This window comes from Canis lupus, chromosome 22 (assembly GCF_048164855.1).
Source record: "Canis lupus baileyi chromosome 22, mCanLup2.hap1, whole genome shotgun sequence".
Lineage (NCBI taxonomy): Eukaryota > Metazoa > Chordata > Mammalia > Carnivora > Canidae > Canis > Canis lupus.
Window position 1 is genome coordinate 26,564,583 of NC_132859.1, and position 24,262 is coordinate 26,588,844.

General features: G+C 36.5%; 1 long non-coding RNA gene across 1 annotated transcript in view; it reads right to left on the bottom strand.

Annotated features, from left to right (window-relative positions):
* LOC140614075 (uncharacterized) overlaps positions 1-20,489 on the bottom strand; it is a 36,821-nt gene extending 16,332 nt beyond the window's left edge. The window contains exon 1 of the long non-coding RNA XR_012014964.1: positions 20,275-20,489. This is a non-coding gene — a long non-coding RNA (uncharacterized lncRNA). The remainder of the gene's footprint in view (positions 1-20,274) is intronic.
* Between the last annotated feature and the right edge of the window lie 3,773 nt (positions 20,490-24,262).

The window sequence follows — 24,262 nt, forward strand, 5'->3', positions numbered from 1 at the left end:
GATGAGAGAAGTATGTGGCACTTTCCTCTTTGAAATGACCTAGAAGGATGATTTTCAGGAGTAATAAAAATGATAGTTCCTAGCCCTTAGATTAGGAGCACTTAACCACATGAGGGCACATTTTTAGAAGCTGTGAATAAAGGACAATAGACACCACAAGGAGTTATTTGCAACAGGTTCCATTCACACTCTCATTTAAAAACACAAAGCAGCAACTACCAATTGATGTGGAATCTCCAAGTCAACCTGGCCCCTTTTTGTTACCATGCATGTAAATTATTATTTCTACTACATGTGAGAAGGGAGGGTAATGCTAGGGATGTAGGTGGCCATCCCAGATCCTTTTATGCAAAGCACATTTAGTGTTATTCTTATTTTTGAAAAGCTGTCTTGATGAAGAAACAATAAAAGTTAATATTTTATTCTTTATATCAATATAGATGTTAGGGCTTAGGGGGAAGGGTTAAATGCATCTTCCATTCTTACCATTTTACTTATTTTTTTTTTCACAAGCCTACCCAGTTTTTTCATATTTTTTAAACAAAATCTTCCTGAAAAGACAAAGGCTTTGCCAGTTTTTTGTATCACTCTATTTGTCATCCTAAAATTTTCCCCACATGTTGCTTATTAGTCCAAATGAATAGTGTTTCAGGGAGATTGCATTTATTTATTTATCATTTATTAATTTATTAATTTATTGATTTATTAATTTATCTATCCATCCATCCCACTTAAGCATCAGCACAAAAATTAAAATTCAGGATCAGTTATTGCTGGGGAGTGTTCACAGCAATGTAATGTGGTTGCCAAGCAACCTGTGGGCGGGCATTACAGAGAGGAAGAGAAAGTTCCATCAGCCAGCACTTCAATAGCAGTACTGGCTTTCATTGGAAACGTGCTAAATAATAGGGCCTTGCAATCTGCCTCCTTTAGCCCAAGTTGCTTACTTTTCTTCTTGAAAAGAAAATTAATCTAGTTTAGTGCTGGGTAACATTTCCAACCATACTTCCTCTGCCAGGCATTGAAATAAATAAATAGTTTCCTACTTTTTAATTTTTTTTTAATATTTTATTTATTTATTCATGAGAGACAGAGAGAGAGAGGCAGAGACACAGGCAGAGGGAGAAGCAGGCTCCACGCAGGGAGCCCCACATGGGACTCAGTCCCGGGTCTCCAGGATTCATGCCCTGGACTGAAGACGGCGCTAAACCGCTGAGCCACCCGGGCTGCCCTGTTTCCTACTTTGGAAATAAGAAAGTTCTGTTTTTGTTTTTTTATGTTTGTCTGTCTTTCTTTCTTTCTTTCTTTCTTTCTTTCTTTCTTTCTTTCTTTTTCTTTCTTTCTTCTTTCTTTCTTTCTTTCTTTCTTTCTTTCTTTCTTTCTTTTTCTTCTTTCTTTCTCTTTCTCTTTCTCTCTTTGCCTTCCTTCCCCCCCTTCCTCTCCTCTCCTCTCCTCTCCTCTCCTCTCCTCTCCTCTCCTCTCCTCTCCTCTCCTCTCCTCTCCTCTCCTCTCCTCTCTCTCCTCTCCTTTCTTTCTTTAAGAAAACACATTATTTACAGCCTGTTAACCCAGGATTGAGGCAAGAGATTGAAGAACTCAGAAAAGAGCATCCAGGACAGTACTTTATGAATCATAAACACCTTCACTCATCTTCTAGAAAGCTATGTTTAATAGTCTTAATTTGTTACCTGCTATTATTGAGATTCTGAAATACACAGACACACACACACATCGATGAGTCAGAATTGCCAATTTTGAGTGCCTCAAGTAAAAGAGGGTGGGGGGGGAAGGGGGGGGATAGAATAATCCTCTTTGTGCTTGAGAGGGAGATTTGAGAGTTGACCTAGGAAACAGACAGTGCTAGGGGAATTTGTCAACAGGTCTAAGAGAGCTACATTTCAACTGCAGCTCAGAGCCAGCATATCTCCTAATTGTCATCTGCTGACACATAAGGCTAAACACAAGCTTAACAGTACACCTTGCACAGAGTAGGTGCTCAGCAAACATCTTGGCACCACACAAATCTTCCTGTGCAGAGCCTGGATACAGGAAATCCTCTTGGAACAGCTGCACTCACTCATGGAGCTGTAGGGGAGCGTATTTTGGGCCTCACGTAATTTCCTGTCTTAGGGATGGAGAAATTGGACTAGCAGCCAAGGCTGGCAAGCTGCTCCTGGCTGAATGTGAACCAGGCTTAAGTTTTGTATCATCAAAACTCTCCTGTGCCTTTTCATTTGAGTGATTTCATTTTCATCTGCCTGCTGTATGTTTGCAAAGCTATTGAAAGTGGGTTCAGGGCTACCTTCAGAATAGCTTTAACAGGACTCCCACACTTTTTCAGATTTATAAAATTTGGTCCAGGCGAAGGATGCCAAGACACTCACTTGAGGTACTTCTTTGGAAATACCTCTCCTTTCCTTTCTTCCTTGCTGCTGCTAGTGGTAATTTACATCCCTTCTATCCAGAGCTGGGCATCAATCCAGGCTACTAACTGTGCTTCCTACTGACAGACTTCTACTCACCCAGTCTCCCCACTGTGTCCCCACATCCTTCCTTCCATGAGCTGTGGTTGGCAGAATCTTCTCCAGCTGTTCGTCCTTTCTCTTGAATACCGCATTTATCTGCTATTGCTTCCTAGGATCACATTGGCTCATTTCACAATCACAGACAACAGAACTCCCAGGTCACTGTGACTTAAAATGGGAACCAAGCCACCTTGGTGGTCTTCAGAGGGTTCCTCCAAGATCTAGAAGCCCTCAGAGTGAGAAACAGCACCCTGTAATTTTTCACTTGAATTTTCCACTGCATACAATTCTTGTACAATTGGATTTTTGAACTCCAGATAGTGTTTTACATTGATCTATTATAGGCAGTTACAGAGAAGAGGCACAACCAGGAGGGAGAGAGAGAGAAGAAATAAGGACAAAGAGAAAAACATCCACGTGGATACCACCTTCAGTGGAAGCGTGAAGAAAGAGGGTCTGTGATGCAGGAAGCCCCTCAGGGCCTCCATGAATGATCTTAGAGCAGAAAACATGCTCTCAGATGATTAAGAGGTAATAGGCAGTAGAATAAGAGAATCTGTTCTGGAAAGAGATGTAGGCCCAGTGCAGGAGGATTTGGGTGAGTCTTCTGGGGTGAGAGAAGTGCCTATTAAAACCAGCAGGCCCTGATGGGCAAATCAGATTGTAGGAACTAGGAGCCCTCTTCCCTTCACTCTTCCTCCCACTTCAGACATTTTCCTTCCTTTCCCCCATCTCTAGAATATTTTTGGGTATCTTAGGTTTCTTTTTCTCTTTTCTTAATCAGTCAATCTCCTTCACCTCTCCCCCTTTTCCTCTCTTATCTTAAAAGAGGAATCGACAGATTGTTTTGCAATCTGTAGGTATTGACCTTTCAATAGGTTGAGAAACCAGTGTTGAGAGTTATAACAGCCATTTTTAAAACACTGAAGTAGAATAGAATACATTTAATAATATACAATACAATAAAAAAACATTGGAATGCCTTTTAGGGGTAAATTTTTGTTTCAGTTGTGTGTGTGGGCATGAATGTTATTATGAAAATTATTTCAAATTGTGGATTATGGTCAAGAAAAGTTGAAGGCTGCAGGGATATAATTTACAACTGAAGAAATCTGTTTATAATTTGTATAACTAATAAAATTTTTCCTGACAAGGACTTTCAAGAGGGCCATATTGGTAAAATTTTAGTATTTATTTCTTTTAATTTCTGCCCTAAATAAAAATAATCCTGAAGGTTGTTTTTGTTTTTGTTTTGTTTTGTTTTTTTTAGTATATGTGCTACCGAACAAGCACTCTGAAGTTTGTTTGTTTTTTTTTTTTTTTTAGATTCATTTATTTATTTGAGGGGGGGGCAGAGGAAGAGGGAGAGAGAGAATCTTAAGCAGACTGTCTCATTATCCAATACAATAGTCACTCACTACATATGGCTATTTAAATTTCTTGAAATTAAATAGAATGAAAAATTCAGTTCCTTACTCACACTAACCCCAATTCAAATGCTTAGTAGCCATATGTGGCGTTGGTTACTGGTTTGGACAGCAGAGATTAAGAACATTCCCATTTTAACAGAAAATTCAGCTAAACAACCTGGGCCTAGACCTCTCAATAGGCCAATATAATACAGATGTACATTTTGCTATGGTATTGAAAAAGGGATGACTAAATTTACACAGATGAAAAATGAGTTTTAAATAGAGAAAGTTGGATAATTATGGAAGTTGGTGAGTGCCAGCCTGTGGACATCTGGCAAACTCAGTCCTGGGAAGGAAAGGGGTGCACTATGTGAGAGCGTCCATCATTATGTAGGTGCTTCAGGGAGACATTGAACCAATGGAGCTGTTAAGTTACTGCTGGTCTCTGACCAATCTAGTCAATCTGTTAATTAGACCTGTGATTTGGGAAAAAGCAGAAGTTCTTTCTTGGGCTAACTACTTCATGCTTAACATCCTAAGGAAATAATCTCTTACAACAAACTGATATGCTGCAGGTCATCACAGTATAATTACAATAATGAAGAAATTGAAACAATGTGCAGTAACAGGTATTTGATAAACAGGTCATGGCACTATGTAACCACTGAAAATCGGATTTTCTAGGAATATTTACTGATGTGGGAGCATACTTAAATGAGAAATGAAAAACTATCTCAAAAAATTGTGTCTTTTTTCTGAGAGATGGGATTGTGGGTGATTTTTATATTCTTCATACTTTCCTATATTTTCCACATTGTTTACAATGAACATGTTTGTGCTTTTTTTTTTCTCTTTAAGTATTTCAGCATGTATTTTCTAAGACCAAGGATATTGTCTTATATAGCCACAGTAAAATTATTGAAATCAGGAAACTTAACATTGATACAGAACTATAATCTAATCCATGATACATACTCTCATTTTTATAGCTGTCATGGCCCCTGCCCATCCAGGATCAAAGCCAGAATAGCATGTACTATATTATAAAAAATAATAAACTACTTGTAAAATTTTAGATCAGATGGGATTTGAGTGTAAATAACTGTCAGGACAAAGGAGAGAGAGAGTATTCTCTTATAGGCTACCTCTGATTTTTCCTGCTTAAATCATATATACTATTTTTTGATGACTGTCAAGTGTTTTTGTTGTATTTTTATTATATGGTTACATATAGTATGTATCAAAGCATATTAAGACCATAATTTTGGGATCCCTGGGTGGCGCAGCGGTTTAGCGCCTGCCTTTGGCCCAGGGCGCGATCCTGGAGACCCAGGATCGAATCCCACGTCGGGCTCCCGGTGCATGGAGCCTGCTTCTCCCTCTGCCTATGTCTCTGCCTCTCTCTCTCTCTCTCTCTCTTTCTCTGTGACTATCATAAATAAATAAAAATTTAAAAAAAAGAAAAAAAATAAGACCATAATTTTTTGGTGCACATCTGATAAAGTTTTTATTTTATAGTGAGTAAAGGGTAAAGATTCACTCATTTACTTGTTCAATCATTCATTCATTCAACAAGAATTATTGAGTACCTGCTATGATCTAGACAAAACACAGGCTTGAAATCAAGTTATTTTCAAATCGTAAATTGTAAGTTCAAAATTTGGAGCCTATCATCATATTGGTAGAACTGTGCATAAATTTATCATCTTTGGCCAATAATGAGCTATCTGTTGCTGAAGAAAACCCACACTCATACACACATACATACACACATACACACAGAATAAGATCCCATACTCTCAGCGGGATGAATTTAATTTAAACCCACACAATCTTAACTAGATGAAATCCTACATCTTGATATGTGCCTGGGCAAAAGGACTCACTTAAATCAATTGCTTCCATGAAAGGAATATTCTCATTTTTTAGTTATATAGGTTTTATTTTTAGAAAGCATCTATTTAGAAAATGGCTATTAATCAACTTATTGAGGTGTAATTTTCTTACAATAACATGCATAAATATAGTATAAATAAAATATATCCATTGATGAGTTTAGACAAATGTAGATACCAGTGTGTCACCACTCAATCATGATGCTGAATATCTCCATCAGCCAGTAGAGTTTGATCCTGCTGCCCTAAGGCCAAACACACCTCCCACTTCATCCCCTCATTCTTGCCCTAGGAAAGGTGATTCTATCACAGTGGAGAAGTTTTTCAGGTTTTAGAATTTTTTATAAATGGAATTATGCAATTTATACTCTTTTGTGTCATTCACATAATGGTTTTGAGAGTCATCACATTGTGGTGTCAGTATTTTGCTCCTTTGTATTATTGAGTAGTATTCCATTGTATGAAGTTACCAGTTTGTTTATTCACTCATGTAAGAAACATTTGGATTGCTTCCAATTTGGGGCTAATTATGGGTAAAGCTGTTATACACATTCACATACATTTCTTTTTGTGGATATATGTTTTAATTTCTCTTGGATAAATAACTAGAAGTGCAATTGCAGAGTTATAAGGTATATAAACATTTAACTTGCTAAAATACTACAAAATTATTTTCCAAAGTAGTTGTACCATTTTACACACCCACTGACAATGAGTGAGAATTCCAGTTTCTCTGCATCCTCATCAACATTTGGTAATTGTTAACCTTTTTACTTTTATGGATTCTAGTGAGAGTGTAGTGGTATCTCATTGTAATTTGCATTTCTTTGATGACCAGTGGTATTGATTATCTTCTATTTCTGAGCTCCGTTTAATTTGTACAACTTATTTTTAAATGGCTGTTCTACTCTTTTGCTTATTTCCTGCCTCCCACCTCCCCACCGCTGGATTGCTTCTTTCATTAAGTTGTACAAGCTCTTTATATAATTTTGATACAAGATATTTTGTCAAATATATATATTGCTAATGTTTTCTCTCAGCCTGTGGTTTATCTTTGCATTTTCTTTTTTATTTTAAAGAGTATTTATTTATTCAGAGAGAGAGAGAGAGAGAGGCAGAGACAGAAACAGGCTCCATGCAGGGAGCCCAACGTGGGACTCAATCCTGGGTCTCCAGGATCACACCCCGAGTTGCAGGTGGTGCTAAACCGCTGCGCCACCAGGGGTGTCCTATCTTTGCATTTTCTTTTGAGGAGTAGAAGTTCTTGATTTTGGTGGAGTATGGTTTCTCACTCTTTCCTTTTATGGTTAAAGCTTCCTATTTCTTAAGAATCTTTGATGACTCTGAATCATGAAGATATTCTCCTGGAGTCTTTCTTCTAGATGTTTTATTGTTTTAGCTGTTATGTGTATGTCTATGATCCATTTTGAATTAATTTTTGTATAGGCTATGAGATAAGGGTTGAGATAGTTTCTTCCGTATTCAACATCCAGTTGCTCCAACATCATTTGTCTGAAAGGTTATCCTCGCTCTATTAAATTGTCTTGGTACTTTTGTCAAAAATCATCTGACTATATATTTCAATTGTATAAATGTAGGTATAATTAAGCACTTGTATATTTAAGCATTAATATATTTTTGTATTTTTTAACCTAAATGTATAGCAACATCAAAAACTAAATCAAGATGCTACTAGCCACAGGAAATTGAAGTGAAAACTTTGGAGGTGACTTATCTCCAATTTGACAGGCTAATCATGAATATTTATGAGCTTTGTCCTTCTGTTAGGAAGACAATAGGTAGAACCCATGACATTTTTATTGTTTTATTGAATTATCTTATTAGTTTATGTACTTACATATGAATTTGAGGAATATTGTACTGAATAATACCTTTTTAAATTGAGTCAGAGTATGCATTTTTAAAATTTAAGCCATTATTTTTCCTTAAAATTTAAATTTAGCCAAGCTATTAGGAAAATTGTAGACTGGGATTGTTTTGGTGTTTTGGCTTAAGTCTTGAATGTATTCAGGCTTTGGTTGGTTACTGGAACTGACATAGAAAATAATCAAGTAGAGTTCATTGAAGCACATTTCATACTAAACTCCTCATTCTGTGATGCTCCTTAATACTTCCACATGGAGATTCCATGACAGGTACATATTCCCTGAGTCAAACTTAAGAGTGGATCCTGAAACCATGTGGATCTATTCCTGTGCCCTTCACCTAATTCTGCCATTCCTCCAAATCCTGAAAGTACTGACGATCGAACCCATCATGCTTTGACATAGAACCCAACATGCTCATGATAAAGGTCTGGAGGAAGCCTTCCTGATGGATCTGCACAACACCCCTTAAGCCACCAGTGGCCCTTTCTGTGGAGCCAAAGGGAAAGTGGGGAGAAGAGAGTAGGAGAGTGTAGGGGAGCATTTGATCTCTGCTCTAAAGCAAAACATGGTTGGTAAGGTTGTAAGTCATGATTAAATGCTGCAATTACTTTACTCTTTTTTAAAATACCCACTGATATGGGATGCCTGGGTGGCTCAGTGGTTGAGTGTCTGCCTTCAGCTCAGGCCATGATCCTGGGGTCCTGGGATGGAGTCCCAGATCAGGCTTCCCACAGGGAGCCTGCTTCTCCCTCTGCCTATGTCTCTGCCTCTCTGTATCTCTCATGAATAAAGAAAATATTTTAAAAATAAATAAAATAAAATAAAATACCCACTGACTTAATTCAGCAAGGAAGATTGGTCCAAAGTAAGAAAGAACTCAAAAGTTGGTGTCAGAAGACTTGGGCTGGAGAAGCAGTTCTTTTGCTTGCCTCATTGTATACCCATGAATAATAGGAATGATACCAAATGACACACAGTGTTGTTATGAGTATCAAATAGGAGCACCCTGCAAATTGCAGTATTTAAATTTGAAGTATCTTTCCTTCAGTAGCTCCCAAAGTTGCTGACATTCAAATCTGAGTCATTATTTAAATAGGCTCTGTTGAAATCAAGTGCATAATGACTTCTGTTGTTTGCTGGATTCACTCTCTAAAAGCTCATCAGCAAACATTTGCCTGCTGAATGATTCCCCTGCAACCTTGAAATACATTACAGTAGTTTCTACAAAGGATGGTTACTAGGAGCCTAAGTCATAGTAAACTTGTGTTTTGTTAAGGATTAGTACTTAGGCTGCAGAAGCATTCAAAATACTGTCAAAACCAAGGCTAGTTAATAGTGTATCTTTGTTTATGGCATAAAAACAAAAGGAGGGATCCCTGAGTGGCGCAGCGGTTTGGCGCCTGCCTTTGACCCAGGGCGCGATCCTGGAGACCCGGGATTGAATCCCACGTCGGGCTCCCGGTGCATGGAGCCTGCTTCTCCCTCTGCCTATGTCTCTGCTTCTCTCTCTCTCTCTCTCTCTCTCTCTGTGACTATCATAAATAAATAAAAATTAAAAAAAAAAAAAAGTTTAAAAAAAAAAAAACAAAAGGAAAACTCTTTCCCAAGAGGCTACATAAACACCTTACTTCAAATATTATAAAATAGACATTATTACATCTTCTCCCCATTACAAGCTAATTTCAATAAATATTTTGTTGTTAACCATTTTTCCCTAACTATCATAGTAATGCAAACACATAATGGAAAACTTAGAAACTACATATATATATATAAAATTGAAACTAAAAATCACCTACAATTTATCCACCTGGAAATAGAACAGATTAATGAATAGTTTGTAGTCATTCATACTCAAATATATGTTTTTGGAAAATTTATAAATTATTATTGATATAGTCTTGCATGTTACTTTTCCCCCACTTAATAGCATACACAAATTCCAATGTCAAAGATTATTCTCAGAAAAAATAATTTTGAAGTCTGCTGATACTTTATCTGAACTTAGATGCCTAAAAATTATTTACATATTTATTTTCCCCAAAATATTTATACTAAGTTAAATTTATAAACATTAATTTTTATCTACTTAAATTTGTAAATGTTAAATTTGAGTTGTTAAAGGGATTATAAATGCTGTTTAGAGTAAGGAAAATAGAATACATATGCTCAGAAACATGCATGAGTTTTTAGAGTAGGCCACACATTCCCAATGGGGACAATAACCCTCCAATAGGAGCAAATATTGGTCTGGGGGGATGGAAAAAGGGGATTTATTCTTTTTTTTTTTTTTTTAAGATTTTATTTATTTATTCATGACAGACAGAGAGAGAGAGAGAGGCACAGACACAGGCAGAGGGAAAGGAAGAGAAGCAGGCTCCATACAGGGAGCCTGACAGGGGACTTGATCCCAGGTCTCCAGGATCACACCCAGGGCTGAAGGCGGCGCCAAATCGCGGGGCCACCAGGGCTGCCTGGGGATTTATTCTTAAAATTAAAATTTCATGAGGGAGAGGGACAATTAGGAAAAAGTCTAAAAAAGTTTCTTAGGGGAGATGATCATGAAAAATTTTGCCCTGTAATTCTGCAGGGCAATTTACTTGATTTAAACCGAAGCTCCTATCACATAGGTTTCCTCTCTAACATGTATAATCTTCTGAGGTAATACTATAAGTTCTACCTGACTTTAGATTGCCATTTCATTTGAGTACAAGATGCAGAGGAAAGAATCATGCAAAATAAATTGAGGTTGAATTAAGTTTTCTAAATATTACAATTATATTAAGTAGTATCACTGTATTATAAAATTCTTCTGTCAAAAGGAAAACACAGAATTAATACCTTTAATGCATGGAACCCAGAATTAATGATTTACTTCTAGCTTAAAACTCAGAATGAATTATTTACCTTTTAAAACAAGATATCAGGGATTTTCTTTATATTTTAATTTGACACACTTCAGTGGTTTTCCTGAAGTGTGAATTCTCATTTCATACACAAGTCCAAAAATTAAAAAGACACCATCAACACAAGAACAAAAATGCAGAAAATTGCATTGACTTGGGTTTAAAAAAAGCTTAGTTGAAATATAATTCACACACATAAAATTTATGCTTTTAGAGAGTTTATCCTTTAGAAGATACAGTGGGTTCTAGTACATTTACAGAGTTGTACAATCATCACCACTATCTAATTTCAAAACTGACAACCCAAGAAGAAACCCCATACACATTGGCTGTCACTCCCCAACTCCTCTTTTCCCACAGCCCCTACAACTACTATTCTACTGCCTTTGTAGTAGGATGAAAATCAGAGATTTTCCTCTCCTGTTTCCTATAAATGGAATAATACAAGATGTTACCCTTGTGAGTGACTTTGTTCATTTAGCATGTTTTCAAAGTTCATTTGCATTGTAGCATGTATCAGTATTTATTCCTTTTTATAGCTGAATAATATTTCATTGCATGGACGTACCACTTTTGTTTATCCATTCATCAGTTGGAATTTGGATTATTTCCGTGTTTTGGTTTTTTTTTTTTTTTAATTTTTTTTAAATTTATTTATGATAGTCAGAGGGGGGGGGGGAGAGAGAGAGAGAGAGGCAGAGACATAAGCAGAGAGAGAAGTAGGCTCCATGCACCGGGAGCCCGACGTGGGACTCGATCTCGGGTCTCCAAGATCGCGCCCTGGGCCAAAGGCAGGCGCCAAACCGCTGTGCCACTGAGGGATCCCTTGGTTTTTTTTTTTAAAGATTTTAGTTATTTATTCGTGAGAGACACAGAGAGAGAGGCAGAGACATAGGTAGAGGGAGAAGCAGGCTTCCCACAGGGATCCCAATGCAGGACTCTATCCCAGGACCCCGGGATCACACCCTGAACCAAAGGCAGAGGCTCAACCGCTGAGCCACCCAGGCGTCCCTCCATGTTTTGGTTATTATGAATAATGTTGTCATGAACATCTGTGTATGGCTTTTCATGTAGACGTATGTTTTCAATTCTTTTGGGTGCATAATTAGAAGTGGAATTGCTAGGTTATATGGTAACTCTGTGATTAACATTTTGAGGAGCTATCAAACTGTTTTCAAAAGTGACATGTATAATCCCACTAGCAATGTGTGAAGGTTGTAATTTTTCTACATCCTTGTCAATACTTGTTATTGTCTGTTTTTTTTTTTTTTTTTTTTTTTTTTTTTAGTCATCTTAGTGGGAATGAAATGGTATCTCATAGTGGTTTTGATTTGCATTTCACTAATGAATAATGACGTTGAGCATCTTTTCATGTGCTTACTGGCCATTCATATATCTTCTTTGGAGAAGCGTCTATTCAAATCCCTTTCCATTTTCTAAATTGGGTTATTTGTCCTTTAATTGTTGAGTTATGAGAGTACTTTATATATTATGGATACAAGTCCCTTATCAGATACAATTGGCAAATATTGTCTCCCACTCCCTGGATTGTCTTTTCACTTTCTTGATAGTGCCTTTTGAAATACAAAATTTTAAATTTTGACCAAATCCTATTTATCTATTTTTTCTTTTATCATTCGTACTTTTAATGTCATATCTGAGAGAACAATGCTAAACCCAGGTCACAAAGATTTACTCCTGTATTTAATTCTAATAGTTTGATAGTTTTGCTCTTATATTAGGTCTTTGATCTATTGTTTAAAAGATTTTATTTATTATTTGTTTGAGAGAGGGAGAGGGAGAAGCAGGATCCCTGCTGAGCAGGGAGCCTGATGTGGGGCTTAATTGCAGGACTCTACAATCATGACCTGAGCTGAAGGGAGACACTTAATTGACTGAGCCACCCAGGCACCCTGGTCTTTGATCCATCCTTTTTTTTTTTTTCCTTTGATCCATTCTTGAGGGAATTTTTGTATATGGTATAAATTAAGGTCTGACTTTATTTTTTGCTTGTGGATATCCAGTTATCACAGCACCATTTGCTGAATGATGGGTTTTGATTCAAGATACAATAATGTATTCTATTCCTTAAGTAGGAATAGGATAGTCTGTGTTCCGGTGAGGGAGTGTTTTTAAAAGGAGAGGTAGCAAACCCTGTGAAGTGCAACAGAGAAGGAGTTCCAATAAAGAGGCTCTAGAGTTACCGTCAGGGTATCATTGGCAAGCTTTGAGGTAAATCTCAATAATTGTTCATTGTAATGATTAATTCTATGTCAATTTGGGTAGGCTACAGTACCCAGTTATTCAATTGAACACTTATCTAGGTGTTGCTCTGGACATGTTTTATAGATATATACTCAATTGATTTTAGGTAAAGGAGAATATCTTTGATAATCTGGGTGGTCCTCATAAACATCAGTTGAAAGACTTGAAGAACAAAATTAAAGTTTACTTAAAGAAGAGATCTAGGATGCCTGGGTGGCTCAGCGGTTAAGCGTATGCCTTTGGCTCAGGGCGTGATCCTAGAGTCCTGAGATCGAGTTCCACATTGGGCTCCCTGCGTGGAGCCTGCTTCTCCTGCCTATGTCTCTGCATCTCTCTCTCTGTGTCTCTCATGAATAAATAAATAAAATCTTTAAGGAGGAGAAGAAGGAGGAGGAGGAGGAGGAGGAGGAGGAGGAGGCGGAGGAGGAGGAAATCCAGCCTGCCAGTTTACCCTATGGGATTTGGACTCACCAGCCCTATAGCTACAGAGGTCGATGTCTTGAAATCTCTCCCCAGATGCCTGGGTGGCTCAGTGGTTGAGCACCTGCTTTTGGCTCAGGTTGTGATCCCAGGGTCCTGGGATGGAGTCTTGCACCGGGCTCCCTGTGGGGAGCCTACTTCTCCCTCTGTCTGTCTTATCTCTCTGCCTCTCTCTCTCTGTGTCTCTCATGAATTAATAAATAAAATCTTGAAAAAAAAATCTCTCTATCTTCATATATACACATTATATAATATTTTATATCAATTTATATAAAACCTGCCTATGTATATGTTGCATATTATGTATATTATATACCTTATTATACAATAATATACATGTTATTTAATGCATTAATAATATAGTTATACATTAACATTATATAACATGGTATTATGAATGTATAATTCATATATTACTAATGACAATTCATATATTAATTTATGTGTACTTTAATACATATTAGCATATATTACATTATATATATTCTTTCTATATATATCAACTACTGGTTCTATTTCTCTGCTAGAAACCTGGACTGATAAGGTAGGAGAACCCAGGGAGAACTGAGGCTGATGTACAGAAATTCTCTTGAGAAGTTTGCAAATAAAATAGATGGGGAGAGGGGATCCCTGGGTGGCGCAGAGGTTTGGTGCCTGCCTTTGGCCCGGGGCGCGATCCTGGGGACCTGGGATCGAATCCCACGTCGGGCTCCCAGTGCATGGGGCCTGCTTCTCCCTCTGCCTGTGTCTCTGCCTCTCTCTCTCTCTCTCTGTGACTATCGTAAATAAAAAAAAAAAAAATAGATGGGGAGAACAGAGGATAGAAAATAAAGTATTTTTGAAAAAAAGAAAATAAAGTATTTTTGAGAAAGATGAATATTTGAGCAAGAGAAGTGTTCTCAGCTAGTTGAATCTATAATGTCATTCTTTGTTTATATTTAATAAGTTTTTTTAATCATAAATAGATCTATCATTTTAATCTCTCTTCTTTTTGTAGTATTGCATCCATGTAGTTTAAGTGTATAATCTGATGCTATAATTTTTAAGGTTGTCCCATTAAAAAGTTATTTCCTTCACTGAATGCCAGCCACCGTAATTGCATGCTTAATAACAAGTAATTATTGGGATGCCTAGGTGACTCAGCAAGTTGGGCATCTGACTCTTGATGTCCATTCCTGTCTTGATTTCAGTGTCATGAATTCAGGCCCTGTGTTAGGCTCCACGCTGGGCATGGAGCCTACAAAAACAAACAAACAGAAACAAACAAACAAAAACAAAAACAAAACCCAAGTAATTATCAATCAGCTCCATAACATTTTCCTTGTAAACTCCTTCTTTTGTCATGTTGGCAGACATAGAGAAAAAGAGTCTTCTGAGGGGAAAATTATAAAAACAAAGACTAAAAATTGTAACTTGGTAGCCATGAAATCATGGTATCATGGAATCAATCATGGAACAACAGGATTATGAAATTTATGCTTTTAGCAAAAAATAAATGACTTGGTTTACTTTGGTGCAGAACTGGACATAGTATTTTACAAACAATTTGGCATATGTTGACACCATTTGACTATATATCTTCTAGCTCCTATTATGCTCCTGCTGATTGCATCCTAGGGCCATGTTGGCTTTGAAGAAAATCATTTTTTTTCTTTTTTTTATGGTAGTCACAGAGAGAGAGAGAGAGAGAGAGAGAGAGAGAGAGAGGCAGAGACACAGGCAGAGGGAGAAGCAGGCTCCATGCACTGGGAGCCCGACGTGGGATTCGATCCCGGGTCTCCAGGATCGCGCCCTGGGCCAAAGGCAGGCGCCAGACCGCTGCGCCACCCAGAGACCCCCAAGAAAATCATTTTTTTGATGAGTGTCAGGTTTACTGGGCTACTAAAAATATGTAGTTAATAAATTAGGGAAACTGTTGGGTATCATCACATAGTTTTGTTCCAGAAGAACTCCATAAAGTTAATATACAAGCATCCAATTTATGTTTTCTTGAGCCCAGTGACTTCCAATGTTTTTTATATCTTACATATTATAGTGTCATGCTCAATTGTTAATATGATAACATTTGTCAGAGAAGACTATTGTAACTGGTTACTTACGTTATATTCTAAATGTACTCTTCCTAATGATTTTCAGTAGTTACTCTTTGGGAGAATAGGCAAAACAGAGGCTACCCATGGAAGAAGCTTTTTAGAAGGGCTGACTTCTATTGGCATGGTTAGATTAAATGGATTTAACAGACTTAAATCTTGTTGCTGCTTGATATATTTTCATTGTGACAACTTCTATGGAAATAACTAATACTGGCTAAGCCACAAAATTATATTGAAATATAATTTTTAAAAATTTTTAACAGAAAAGGTAGATATTATGAAGTTATTTATGGCAACAACTCTAGTCTACCTATCTTTTTTATTGCCACCAGTAGTATAGGAACTGGTACATAGTAGGCATTCAAAAATGTTTGATGAAGAAAATAACCAATAAATTAATTAGTTGGAATAATTGGCCAAAAAATATCCTTATGATCTAACATTGGCAGTAATAAGTAGTTTTTAATCAGGTAACAGGTTGATATGAAGTCTGACCTTCAAGTATATAACTGAATGCATGCTTGACTCAGAGACCAGATTAAAATTAAGTATAATGGAAAATTAGAGACCTGTTCTGAAGTAGTAAGAACTCATTTGTGGAGGTATTTGGGAGTGACTAAAGGAAAGAAAGCTCAATGGCTTCATCTAGTCATCCTCCTTACAGCAAACTGTAGGGTGATTTAATAACTGTGCATGCATTTTTCTCTTGAGGAAAATCATATTTCCATTGTTTGAGAAATTGAACATTATGCTCATGTGGTCGACTCTTTCTAATTGCAGGAAGTAGATTTGCTACGGATGCATTCTGGTTTTCTATAAAAACATCCCACTTTCATTAATTACCATTTCTGCCACTATTAACCTCTCTTCAGTTCCAGCTCCAGAAATGGGTAGTTCACTGTAGGTTTTGGATTTTGCAAAAGACATTAAAGACTTAGAGAGCAATCTTGTCAGTCTTTCATTTGGCACCTTTATTTAAGCAAGATATTACATGGAGTTGCCTAATGGTTAGTCACAACAGGTCTAACCTGCTTGAGATATGTTTGTCTAAAAGTTGTTCCCTTTCAATTGTTAGCCCCCATCAGTAATGTCTGTACAATAATCAAGATGCATTTCCAGAGCATCAAAATTAATCTGTAGTAAAACTGGCTCCACTTCTAGAAAAAAATACTTTTTATTTGATCTTTTCATTAAAAATGTAGGAACAGAAAACATGCATGGCTGAATTCAAAAGGAAATGCAAAGTATAAGAAATTGTTCCCACTTCTTTTTTTAAAAAGATTTATTTATTTTATTTTAGAGAGAGGGAGAGAGAGAGAGAGAGAGCAAGCATGAGTAGGAAGGTCAAAGGGAGGGAAAATCTCAAGCAGATTCCACACCAAGCAGAGTATGATGCAGGACTAAATCTCATGACCCAGAGATCATGACCTGAGCCTAAACCAAGAGTGGGACACTTAACTGACTGTACCACCCACGTGCCCCAAAATTGTTCCTACCTTTAAGGAATTAAAAATCCAATTAGTTGTTTTCTCTTACCTGTAGAGAAGTTAGGCTAGCCCCTTTATTGAGTTTATTTTGAAAAAGCCCATCAAAAAAAGTATAATTTAAATCTGAGAATATGATTATAAAAGGGAAGAATCAGGAATAATTTAAGGATATTTGTTATCATTGCTAATTTACATTGTTCCAGAGGTCTAAACCAATGTAATAAAATAAGAAAAAATATATAATAATACAGTTTTTTTAAAAATTAACAAATATAGAAATGTACTTGTATCTTTGAATGTGGGTAGAAAACTACCTGAGAGGGTACATGCTAAACTCCTAAAAGTGGTTGTTTTGAGAGATGGGACTATGAAGTGGAGGGGAAATGGACTTTTACTTGTTTTTCTCTCTACATTTTAGTGTAGCCTGAACTTTACATTTTACAACAAATATGCATTAATTCATTGCATTTTTAAGTTAAGACAAAATAACACAATCATGAAACAGTATCTCAACAATCCAGAAAGAGAAACTAAATGGGTTAACAAGACAGAAATTACATCAGAAGCAAAGTTTTAAGAGCCGGAGGATGGAGTCATAAATTGGAGAGCTGGTGATGTGAGAGCATGAAATGATGAATAAAATAGACAAGTGGAAAGATTGGGGATGCATCTGTGACAGTAAGCTTTTACCATGAAATGTGGTGTCTTCATGTGATTAAACGATCATGAGACTGACAATATGAAAGTACATAAATAATTTCCTTTCTGTGTCTCCACAGGGAAACAGTATAACCTAATTTAGATTTTCTACATGTGTTTTTTATTAACAAAATTTAAATCTATGGAAAAAACTTTAAAAAGGTACAATGAACATTTGTATATTCTTCATCTAATATCACCAGTTAACATTTTGTTCTTACTCTCTCTGTATTTTTTTCTTTCTTTGAATCATTTGAAAGTTTCAAATATCATGACATGTCACCTCTAAATATTTCTTCAGGTACATAACGCATATAACTATCAAATCATAATAATAACTGTTGGTTTTATACTTTTGCCTGCCCTTTTCTAAATGCTTTACATACATTAGTTCGTTAATCTTTACAACAACGCTTGTGAGAGATATGATTGCTCCATTTTATTAATGAAGACCAAGTTGGGATTCAAGTCTTAATCTGCCTAACTCCAAAATCCATGCTTAAAACCACAAGACAGGATTTAGTTAAGGGCTAAAATGAGTGAAACAACAAGTTTCCACTGAACTTTAGAAGAGGGAACAATCATGGCAGAACAGAGTGGTTTAGAAATGTTTTCTAGAAATGGTTACCTTTGGACTACACTGGATGGAATCCATTTTCTCTCTTTTACTTTGTTGGGAAGATATGTCCTAAAAGCACTGAGATTTATAATTCATTTTCCCTTTTTATTTTCTAAACTGAAATTAACTATTTTTAAACATTTACTTCTCAACTTTTCCTTATGTATGATTGCAATGTCATACTTTTCCAATAAAGGCTTTTATAATATGTATTATATGAAATTTATTTTATCTTGGTGGCATTAAGTATTTTCATGATGGTAAATAATAGATTACTATAAAAGAAATTTCTGTGAGTAGCTGTATGGAGAATTTTTAAATCATAAGAACTGTCATAGCAGGTCTATTTCTAACGTATATAGAGATGTTATGTGTGCAAATATATCATCAAGAATGCATAAGATCAAAAGTGTGAAACTAAATACAGTTCATAACTCAACAAAACAAGAGTGAAGTTGTGCCAAAACAACTTTGCTCTTCATATTTCCCTTTGCAGTAACATTTAAGGGATTATTTCCGAAAATGTTCATGAGTCAGAAGTGGGGAATGAGTAATACCATACTTTGGACTTTATGAATGTTTTACTGCTGAAGGGACATTATCTAGTTTTTTCAATAAGGCGATGAGGTGCTACTTCATCCTCAGAGTCCTAACTGGTTTATTTGGAGAAACTTGGATATAATTTGAACAACCAAGTTACTGGCACTTTCTGAATTTAGCACTCAGTTTTCTTAAAATGTTCTTTAATACTTTAATCTCATTTGTACCTGGGTAGACATAACTCCTGGGGGCTGAGGGTTACAATAACCTTAGAATAGGTCAACAAGATTCTTTAGTAAATAGAAAAATAAGGTTGGATTGATTCATTCAAAGCCAGAATATGCATGGAAATATATTAAATGGTGAGTTGACATTTCAATTTTCTTTGTGAATTTTTAAACTTTATCATGATGAAAAGGTCAATGAAAAATATTTATCATGGGGCCCATGATGGGGATGAATTTTATGTCTTTCAATTTGTACTGGAATTTGGAAGTCTTTAAATTTTATTCCTCTGTGTATTTCTTCTCCTCATTGCCAGATTTCCCCCACAGAGTATAACATTTTGGCTCTTATTATGAATGAATCAAGAAATTTTTTAAAAGGGCCAGGACTGAATTGAGGTGCCATATTTTAAACCAGTAGGGTCATGCCATTTTAATTCCTCAATTAGACACTTTTTACTGAGCACAAACTGTGTTTCCCACACTGGAGTTGGAAAAGTGAGCACCAATCATTCCCCCCCCCCCCCCGCCCCTTCACACAGATTTTGCAGATAAGCCTTGTTTTCGCATTTGGCACACTCAGACTGTAGTATTGTGATCCTGGCATACACTTACTGATGGAGAGAACGATAAGAATCTTTTCAGAGAGACCACACTTTTAACCTGCTAAAAGAGAACAAGGTTTTTCAAGGTACAATAAGACACATCCCCTAAATTGCATAAGGGGGAAAGATTTATTTATTTATTTATTTATTTATTTATTTATTTATTTATTTATTTATTTTGAAAGATTTAATCTAAACTTAACTATGTCATTTTGTTACAGTGAGAACCTAAATTACACAAAGACCTATTTTTTAAAACAATGTTCACAGCAAAATGTTTTCCCTCCAAATACGTAGCTTGCAAAAGCTAAAATGGAACAGGGGCTACGTTCTGGCTTTAGGAAAGAATCCATAATAAATTAATGAATCATATTTTTCTCTTTTCTTCATTAGTTCCAGATATGACTCATGTCACCATTATGGACTAAGCATGCATGGGCTAAAGAATAAAAATAAGATTTTGAAATATATATTTTTTTGAAAATCCAAGAAAACCATCACTAACTTACATCACTGATCACATTAGAACCTCTTCTCTAAAACAAATATAGACTTTTAAGAATGGACTTACTGTTTTGTCATGAAGAAGAATGCTAGTTTTTGACAATGCCAGGGAAGAAGACAATTGTACTTACTATAGCAGCATCATAGGAATGTAGCTCGTTGTGTTGGCATCTGTCTTAGCCCAATTCTGGTCATCAATTTTGTCAGCAATTTATTTGAAGACATAAAATTATCCCTTTTCTGGTATAAAAGTGGTACAAACAGTATAAAACTGAAACAGGACTAGCTAACAAATAGGTAACAGAATTGGAATTGGACTTTATTATGACAGATAAGAAATCTACAGATAGAATGTCTAGGGGTAAGTGCATATTTCTATTCTCAGGTTCAAAAACTTAATTGCAAACTCAAAGTGTGGAGATGTCCTAAGTGTTAAGAGAAACATTAACAATTTAGCGGGGGATTATTATGCTGATGAAGGTTTTGAAAAATATTTTATATTCATTCATTCATTCACTCATTCACTCATGTACTTAATGATAGTATGCTGAAAATAGCCCAGAATTCCTTGCTCTCAAAAGTTTACATTTTGATTTGGAAAGATAAACTCATAACTTATCATTGCTGAACAATGTGAGAAATGGTAAAAGAGAGGGTTGAACAGTTTTGCAGAAGCACAGAGAAGGGAACAACTTCTTTGGAGTTAACTTCAGAAAGGAGTTGGCTTTTGAACTGGAATTTGAGGCTTAAGTAGAAGTTTACTGGAAAGAGAAGAGGATGAAGGGAGGAGAATATGTGGAAGGAAAAGAGGGTGTTTTGATCATAGAGTGCACATTGCACGTGTTGGGAGTTGAGACCCAAATCATAAGCAGGAGCCCATCTTGAAGGTCCTTCTCTGCTGTCTTAGAGTTTGACATCTAGGATTCAAATAGATCGTAGTGTGTGTGGGAGTGAGTGGGGAGTGACGAGCAGATTTGTGTCTTCAAAAAAATGACTTTGGCTTATAATATAATGGACTCTGGGAGAGCAGTTTAGAGACTGTTAGGATCAACAATGTAAAGCCAAGGCATGAACGCAGTCAAGCAGTGATAGAGAAAGGGACACAGAAAAAGTAGGAAGATACCTAAGAGGTAGGATTTTATGAGAGAGGAATCAGGTATATTTAACCTGGAGTAGAGAAGACTAACATGAAAGGGTATCTTCCAATACCTGAAGCACTATTGATATTTGGTATTACTCAAGCGAGCAGAACTAGGATCAGTAGGTGGAGGTCATCAGTAACAATGGCAGTTACCCAACAATGGAATGGGCTTCCTCTCTGGATAATGAGTTCTTTATCCTGAATAATGTGGTTATTCAGCTACAGAGATGCCTTATAAAGGAAGGCTTCAACTTTGGGAGAAAAATTAACAAGATGATCTCTCATGTCTCTTCTAGGCTTTCTTTGATTCTTTGGTTCCAGTAAAAGTCAAACCATCCAAATAAGCTTATTTAAGAGACACAGACTAGTATCCTTTAAAAAATAACTCCTAAGGTTCTACTCCAAAGTGAAGAAGGGAGAACAAATTGGTTTTGATATCAAAGAAAAGCAGGCTAGCTTTAGTGCTTTTTAGGTTTTCAACTTACCCTTATTATAGAATGAAAATTTCTTATTTTGTACATTGGAAAATCCTCAAGGAATGGAATCATACATATCTTGTTCCTAGTTATGTCCTTATCAATCCAAGCCTAACTTAGCCTGCTATATAGTTAGTGCTCAACAAATGCCTGCTAAACAAATGTAGTGGCTACTGTTATACATCATCCACATCTATTTTCAAGACTTGAGGACCTTTCCCCCAGCTGTTGGGAGTGCTGTCAGCAGATGGCCCTCAAACTTCTTCAAAATTAGCCTTGACTGCAAAGAGCTGTCTCACCCAAGGTCAGGCCCTCTTTCCAGGGCAGCCTGTACCTAATAACTGGTTAGTGGAAGGACAGTCTCATGCTTGTCCCAGCCTGGGACAACTAGTGAAGGGCCATCCCAGCTCCAGAACTCCCCATGGGACTGGGTGTTGTGACTACAGGACAGCTCAATTTCTCCCTCTGCCAGTCTCGCTTCTTTCCCTTCCTTTTTGTAGATGTTGGTCCTGACAAAACTCCTAATAGACCTCGTACACATTAATTTCCATCTCAGAGTCAGCTTCGCAGGGAATCAACCCCAGGGAATTAACCACATGAAGGAGAATCCATTCAATTTTGGACAGAATTTTGTAGAGCACAGAATGAGGGGTACTTGGCTATCGATACTTTTGATGAATATTTCTGTACTCAACTTCTTCTCCACGGGCCTTTCTCTTTTATTTAAATTAATGTGAATGAAACCCTTTCATGAAATGATGCTGTCAACGCCCCACCCCACCCCCTACCTCCGGTTTTCTTATGTTTTTCAAAACATTGACTGCTGTTTGATGTGAAATCCAAGGCTGAACTTTCAGAATGTGTGTTCATTTGGGGCTTGATTTACTGCTCTTTGGCCTTGGTTTGTTTCCATTTGATTTCAAATGATCATTAATCTTACTGGAAAAACCTCCAGGGACTGATGGTGCCCTGGTCTGTTCACTGATATCAGTGAAATTATTCAGAAGTTCATGTATCATCGCCTTTTCTGACAACATTTATCCTTCTGTTAAAGTCCCCAAATGTGCAGTATTTAGATGGAGAAAAAGCATATCAGAGGCTAAAGACATAATTGTTGAGCTTTACTAAGGGGAAGTAATGGGCCATGACTGGTTGGTGTGACAGAGTGTCAAGCTCTGGTTTATCAGCAGCTCATGACTTAGGACTGAAGAAAGACACTTAACAGAAGGCATTGGAATAACTCCACATTGAGCAAATCCCTCACAACCCGTGAGCCCACCAATCTATTGATAGGTGAACACTAGAACCTTGTAGGTACCTCTGCAAGCTCTAGGCTTCTCCCCTGTGGAGTCTTTTACACCTAGACAGGACCTCAGATATAGAGTCACACTTGGAATCTGGAAGAGATTAGTGGGACTTCCATATACTGAATGGTGGCAAACAGCATAGCATAATGATTAAGTGGACACACTCTAGATCCAGGTTCAAATCCTAGCTCTGCCACTTGCTAGCTGTGTGATCTTTGACAAATTACTTCACCTTTGTGTGCCTCAATTTCTCATTTGTAAAATGAGAATGATAATAATAGTGCCCAATTCACAAGATTTCTGTGGGGATTGTATAAGTTAATATATGTCTAGTACTTAGGAAAGTACCTACAACATATTAAGTACTATATATGCTTTAAAAAATGAATAACAATCTGTAGGAGTCACAAAATAATGCATCAAGAGGAACATTCAGCATGGAGATGGGGGCATAGGACTGGCTCTACCAACAGGTCTAGAAGTTTCTACTAATAAGTTCTGACAACAGAATATATAGCCACAAAATAGAACATGGACCTAAATACTCTTCTTAGAGTATTAGAAGCTCCTCTTCTAGTTTTGTTTTGTTTTGGTTCTTTTGGTAGCAAAATATGAATTAAATAAATAATTCTAGTGGGATGGTGGATGCATGGAGCACACTAATGTTGGCAAAATGGCCAAATTTATGTAGTATTAAAGTTTGACTTTAAGAACCAAGAAATATAGTGATAGCTGAAAGAAATATAAATTTTCATAGCCATCAGAAAGGCAAATATACAATGATTAATTTTAGTTTTTCTCAGACTGGCTTTTATCAATATACTTTCCACTCACATTATGGTATTACTGTAATGATGCAAACCACTTACCTATGAAGTAAATGAATTTCAGCTGGCAAATATGACCTAGACCATTGTAAGAATATGTGTAATACATATCTTCCTCAGCTTATGATGGGGTATATCCCAATAAACCCATCATAAGTTGAAATATCTTCAGTCAAAAATACACCTAACTTACTGAATATCATGTGCTCAGAACACTTGTATGACCCTATAGTTGGGCAAAACTATCTAACACAAAGCCTATTTGATAATAATGTGTTGAATATCTCATATAACTTATTGAATACTGTACTGAAACTGAAAAAGAGATTGGTTGTAGGGGTATAGAATGGTTGTAAGTGTATCAGTTG